Source organism: Eubalaena glacialis, chromosome X, assembly GCF_028564815.1.
Source record: "Eubalaena glacialis isolate mEubGla1 chromosome X, mEubGla1.1.hap2.+ XY, whole genome shotgun sequence".
Lineage (NCBI taxonomy): Eukaryota > Metazoa > Chordata > Mammalia > Artiodactyla > Balaenidae > Eubalaena > Eubalaena glacialis.
The window spans coordinates 122,390,995-122,398,189 of NC_083736.1; positions in this window are offsets into that span (position 1 = coordinate 122,390,995).

Here is a 7,195-nt window from a genome sequence, read left to right on the forward strand (position 1 = left end):
CTTTCACCTGGGATTCAAGTTCTTCCCAAACCTGCTTTTCTACATTTATCCCCTAGTGCTTTCCATAACAAACCCTCTGCTTCACTCAGACCAGTCCACGCATCTTTATTCCAGCCACTGAATCTCTACTCAGCCATTTCCTCTCCCTGAGACACTCTCCCTCATCCTACCCATATTTCAAAGCCACATCCTTCTCAGTGAAAACTCTCCTGGCCATTCCAGCACAGAGTTTGAATCTATTCATTGTCTAACGTAAGTTAAAGTTCACTTCCTCCTTCTTTGTCTACACATCTATTCTCCCCACAACTAGATTTGTGAGTCCCTGGAAAGTGTAGATCAAACCATCACTGGGTCCCCTCGAAGCTTAACATGAGTTAGAATCACAATGAATATTTGTGGCTGGAATTTATCTTCTCTTATTCCTCCATTCAGAGCACCGGTTTCCCAAGCTAGCGGTTTTAAGGGTGTTAAATTGCTCTTATCCACCATTAATAACAGCAGTAGACTGTCTTATAAAAAATACATTAACAGCTTCCATTTATTAGGTGCTTAGTCTCTACAAGGCACCAGGCTTTATCAGGATTAACTCATGGCCTCTTCATACAAACTCTTTTAGAGATGAAGAAACTTGAGACTCATAAAGCTTAGGTAATTTATTCAAGGTCCATGAGCCCATAAGGGGCAGGGCCAGGTCTGTCTGAACTTCGAAAGCACTGTTTCTCAACTTTGGCTGCACAACACAGGCTTTAAAAATACTGACGCCTGGGTTCCACACCCCCAGAGATTCTGATGTAATCAGCATGGGTTGCGGCCTTGGCACTGGGAGTTTTGTTTTGTTTTTTTTAAACAAATTTATTTAGTTAGTTAGTTAGTTTTGGCTGCATTGGGTCTTCGTTGCTGCGTGCAGGCTTTCTCTAGTTATGGTGAGCGGGAGCTACTCTTCGTTGCAGTGCGCGGGCTTCTCATTGCGGTGGCTTCTCTTGTTGTGGAGCATGAGCTCTAAGTGCGTGGGCTTCAGTAGTTGTGGCTCGCGGGCTCAGTAGTTGTGGCTCGCGGGCTCAGTAGTTGTGGCTCGCGGGCTCTAGAGCACAGGCTCAGTAGTTGTGGTGCACGGGCTTAGTTGCTCCGCGGCATGTGGGATCTTCCCAGACCAGGGCTCAAACCCATGTCCCCTGCATTGGCAGGCGAATTCTTAACCACTGCGCCACCAGGGAAGTCCCAGCATTGCGAGTTTTAAAAGCTCCCCAGGTGATGCAAATTGCAGCCAGGGCTGGGCTATTCATTTCAACATTCCCGGTCTCCAGTCTCCGGTGTGGGGAACGCGTCAGTGAGGGTGAGATGGTGAGAACCTCTGTTTACTAAGCTGATTCAGCCCAAGCAAGAACTCGGAGCCAGAGGTGTGTGATTAGGAAAAAAGCAGGTTCTCCTCAGAACGCGCAGACACGTGCAGTGGCTCCTATGGATGCCAGACAGGGTTTTAAGCTAATTCTATGGGAATCTCAAATGACAGGGTGACCCCAGTTGACATCTGATTTCACAGACCTCCCCTGCCCACCCCAGATGGTCACTCATTTACTCTGTAACTGCTATTCGACAGCCTGGGGCAAGGCCTCCTTTTCCAAAGTGTCAAGCCTCAAGAGCTTGAGATATTTAAATAAAAATATTTTAAAGTTGCTGATGGAAAAAAGGAGGCATCCTCCATAAGTAAGGCCTTATCAGCTTCTCTCCTGGGTCGGGAGCCAGCAAGACACAAGCCTCTTTCTCTTGCTTTATCTCACTGTCTCCTCTGTGCCCACACCAGGGCTCCTGGGAAGGAGAATAAGTGAGTCTGGCTCAGGGGGAGGTCCCTCTCTGCAGGGCCATCAGGAAAGGCCGTGCTGAGAGCAGAGCCCAAAGGACCAGCCCAGGCAGTCTCCTGGGAGGTCCTGGGCAGGTTTTCTCGGTGGTCAGGAACTCGGTCCCATCTGGAAGGATTCTCCACCTCCACCCCGGCTCTACCCCTTCAGAGAACCAGAGCAGGAATGCTGAAGCAGGCCTGAGGCCCACAGAAATAAGAATATCAACAGTGTGGGTATTACTGGTGCCAAGTAGCAGCCACAGGTGACAGGACAGCCCAGGAGAGGTAGCAGCGAGGTGACTAGACTCATAGCTTGCTGAGCGGCAGTGCTGACGGGGATCTTGCAGAGCTCTGGCCCTTGCCAGGAACAGTGGCTATGGGGTATTGAAATCTGTGTGCCAGGCCCTTTACCTTGTGATATGACACTCTTAGTTACCCAAAGAGATTTTTCTTCCTGTTCCCTGTTTTTTCCCCCCTTTTATTAAGGTATAATTTAAATTCAGTAAAATTCACCCTTTTGAGGTACACAGTTCAATGGGTTTTATCACCCAATCACCACCAGAATAAGATGTGGAACCTTTCCATCACCCCCCAAAGTTTCTGCAAATCCCTTCACAATCAATCCCCTAACCCCTACCCTGAGCTCCTGGCAACCACTAATCTGATTTCTGTCTCTGTAGTTTGCCTGTTCTCTTGGAATCATAGCTAAGGGCCTAAAACTTAAAGCAAAAGACACTCAATACCCCACATTCTAAATTCAGAGGACCAGCAACGAATAGGGCCAGCCACCAGCCCACAGACCTGGCTGTGGGAAAACCAGCTTTACGCCCCAGGGCCCAGTTGATAGAAGAGGTCTAGTTAGGGACTGTGCAATGTTTCCCTTCCCCAAGCCAAGACAGGGGAAGGTCTAAAAGATCCACTCATAAAAACAAGGGTCATTGGAAGTCACCCACCATCTCACTAAGATGGAAGCGGGTGTCTATCCTTCCTCTGAAAGCTGCAGAGCTCCGATGCTGGCGCTGTGCCTGATGCTGCCAGGGCATACAGGAAGGGACTTCGGGAGAGATGGAGACCTGGGGCACTGCCAGGTGGAAAAGGGGCCAAAGCCTCAATTTCCTGATCCTTGAGGAGTAAGATATATACGGCATTTGTCTGCAAGCCCAGGAATTGTCCCACAATGATAGATAAGATTGGGGCCCATGATCTTACCAAAAACTACCATCTTATGGGGGAAAAGAGTTTCACACCTCAGCGGAGTGTGGTCTTATGCCTCCATCAGGACCACAGTGCAGTTGAGAGATATTTACTGGGAAATATGGAAGAAATAAAATGAAACCATTTTAGGTATATACCCCTAATGAGTGACACCTAATGACACCTCACTGTCCCCATTAATCTTAAAAACACCCTATACGATAACTACTCTTATTATTCCTATTTTATAAATGAGGGAATTGAAGATCAGAGAAGGCAAGTGATGTGTCCGAGGTCACACAGCAGGTAAATAAATAACAGAACCATGATTTGAACCCAGGTCTGCTTGACTCTAAAACCTATGTTCCTTGCTCTACATCTGGCTTCCTTCTACGTGTGTGTCAGGGAGGGAAGAGAGGCATCATCACGTAGTAGTGAGATTCCAGTGGAGACTCCAGGGTGTCCAATATAAGTGCTAGGTCCCTGTATTCTTCCCACTTGGTGACCTTCCCTCCATCCTCCACACTTCAGCTACCAGGGCCTTGGTTCCTCAGAATGACCCTTCAGAGGTTCTGGTTCACTTCTTGCTCTAAGAGTCTATCGATACTCTTCTTGTCACTTCACGTTGGAACCCTTCAACCTACTCTGACCACACACGCAAACACAAAGCTGCCTCCTCGTCTAGGGCTCCACAGCTGTCTCCATCCCTCTGGGCCTGGCCCTGCTCCTCGTGGGAAGACTCCAGCTCCACTACTCGGCCCCTCAGTTGGTGTGGTCCCACTGCGGGAAACTGGACCTTGCCCTGAGATCTGACATAGATGCTTCCCAGTAAGCTGCTGCCTCAGTATGAGGGCATAACTCAGTATCAGCTGGTCAGCTAAAAACAATCATATGCGACTCAGTTTATGTACGGGACAAAACCTCTTCTTCAATGATAGAAAACAATCATCTCAAACAGATGGTTACTGTAGCCCTAGCAGGGAAAGAAATCTCCACCCTAGCTTCCTTTTTTTTTTTTTTTTAATAAATTTATGTATGTATTTATTTATTTTTGGCTGTGTTGGGCCGTCGTTGCTGCACACGGGCTTTCTCTAGTTGCGGCGAGCAGGGGCTACTCTTCTTTGCGGTGCATGGGCTTCTCATTGCGGTGGCTCCTCTGTTGCGGAGCACGGGCTCTAGAGTACAGGCTCAGTAGTTGTGGCGCACGGGCTTAGTTGCTCCGCGGCATGTGGGATCTTCCCGGACCAGGGCTCGAACCCGTGTCCCCTGCATTGGCAGGCGGATTCTTAACCACTGTGCCACCAGGGAAGCCCCACCCTAGCTTCTTGCTAAGTACTTGCTACATGGGTTGTGACCTACTAAGGTACCTACAGGAATTCCCTTCATGTTAAAACTAAAATTCCCTTCTTAAGAACATTCATGTAATGAATAACAGCAAACAGCAAGCATTCATTTATGAAGATTTTAAACCCGGAGCAGCACCATCCTCTAATCCAGTCCAGTTTCACGGGTGCTGCTAAAGCAATGCTCAGATTGCCTCTTCAGGATTCACTAGGCCTGAGGATTTTCTGTGTTGAAAGGTGGGTGTTAGGAAATGCAATGAAACCTTGGTAGGTTGATATGAATTTGCAAAAATGGTATAGCCGCTATTTATCATCTCTTTTTCTTTGATGAAAATATTGGCCAATCCAAATCCTCTGAAGTGCTCTGTTTTCTCCAGCTCCTTGCATTTTAAATTAACAAGGTGGTTTTATTAAATGATGCTGCTTTCTAGCTAGTTGGGTCACCTTAGAACACGGCCTCATTCCAAAACATGTAAAAATAGAAGGAACGCAAATGGGGTCAACACTCAAGTATGTACAGTCCAGGACTCTGCTATTGATGGGAACCAAGAGATGGGTGATAGAAAAGGATATGTTGAGCTTCAACTATTAGGTAACAAAATTGACCAGAATTATGTCTGCTTCTACTCTCCTGGGGATTAACTGACTTTGACACACTGCCTCACCTGGACGTCTGGCTTCTGGATACTCACTTTTTATGACCTTTCTGTCTTTGACATATGTCTTAGTCAGTCCGGGATGCTGTAACAAACTCAAAGACTGGGTGACTTAAGCAACAAACATTTACTTCTCATGGCTCTGGAGGCCCAAGATCAGAGTGCTGGCATGACCAAGTTCTTGGTGAGGGCTCTCCCCCTCCTTATATCCTCCCATGGCCTTTTCTTGGTCCTGGTTGAGGGAGCTGGGGACTCTCCTGTCTCTTCCTCTTTTTAGAAGGGCATTACCTTCATGACCTAATCTAACCGTAATTACCTCCCAAAGGCCCCACCTCCAAATACTATCACACTGAGGGTTAAGGCTTCAACATATGAATTTGAGGGGGGAGGACACAATTCAGATGATAACACAGCCCATTATGGTAATTACTTCAATCTTGCCTAGGTCAGTTAAATGTCATCATTGGCTTCTGCCATCGCAAAATCCTATCATCTCCATTGATACTGGGGCGCCCAGTTCCACCACAGCATCTCCTAATGTCAATCCTGGTCTACAGAAGACAACCACTATTGATCTTCTCAGAGAAGCTGGTGCCCCTGCTTCAGCCTCAAGTAGCTATCCCAGCAGCAGGTTAGTGTTGGCTCCATGGGTCCTTGCCAGGACATTAAACCCTGAGTCATGGGAAAGTGCTCCTATGTCAGTGGGTTCTCCCCTTCCGCCCTTATATTTATCCCCTGACACCCCTAACTATCCAAGCATCCTAACTAAGGTAAGGGCAGTCCCGGTCTCAACCCCAGGCCCAGCCCAGGCCCAATGCTGCCCATTCTCTGTTACACTCAGTGTGAATAAAGAGAGGTCAACTGGGAAACCACTATTTATGGAAAATTCTAGGACCTCTCAGGGATCCTCAAAGAGGAAACCATGGGCCCCTAAGAACTTGGAGGGGGGGGGTGGCCCTTGACAACATGATGAGGTAAGACATGTCTAGGAGAAGGCTTTGGCTGCCTGGCTGGATTCAGCAGCCGCTGGCCCGGACCAGAGCTCCTTACCTTCCCTGTACTTTGCTGCTTTTGGTCCCCTTGGGGGTTGCACTACCGTCCCCCACTCACCCCGTGTGCTCTTCGTGCCCACCCTCTTACCGATCCCCTGCAGACAGTCACCAAATCCATTTTGCCCTGGACTCCCACTTCAGTGGGTCCTCTTTCCTCCAACCCCAAGGCCGCCGCCCCAACTCCAATCGCCTGCCCTCTTCAGCCCTCTGATGGCAGAGGCAGCCTGCCCTCTTCAGCCCTCTGATGGCAGAGGCCCTGCCTCGAGTGCCCTGCTGATCCCAGAAACTATTCTCCTCTTCCTGCTGTTGCAGTTTCTCTGTCTTACGGCAGCAGAGAGCATATTGTCCTCATATGGTCAAAGGTAGCAGAGTTCCGCAACATTGCTCCCCTAGGACACAACCATTTGTCCTAGCAAAAGACTTGGGAATATTGAAAGTTCTGCCTTTGGATTAAAGCCTGCAGTAGTATCTGCTCTTCTATCTGAGTGGACGACATTCCTCCCTCAGACTAAGGGCCATTACTGAATAAACCAGCAGGGGGCAAAGATGCTCTAGTAAATTCTAATTGCCTCATTACAAAAGTGGGGAACATTTGGAAAATACAGATAAACCAATAGTAGAAAATAAAAATCATCTGATATCCTGTACATCAGATAATCCCTCAGAACATCATGGCATTTTGTTTACATTATTTTCCCCCTCTACTTAAATGTAAATAAATTTTAAATGTAGTATTTCTCTACATACTATCTCGTTTCTACTTTGTAACAAAATCTTGTAAAGATCTTTCCAAGGTGTTATTTATTCTTCTATGGCATTATTTTCTAATGTTTAAATATTGCAAAACACATGGACAGTAAACTTCATTGTGGTTTAATTTCTGTGCATACGGTAAGGGAGGAACAATAATTTTCCCTCTACCCATCTAGGTTCTTGGCTGAGACCTCCCCCGCCCAACCCCGTAATAAAAGACAAATACACAGGAGAAAAACACGTTCAATAACATGGATACCTCCTGTATACAGGGGAGAGACGCAGGAAAACTGAGTAACTCCCCCAAACGGCCCAAGCTATCACATTAAATACCATCTCCAGCTAAAAACAAAAGGAGAT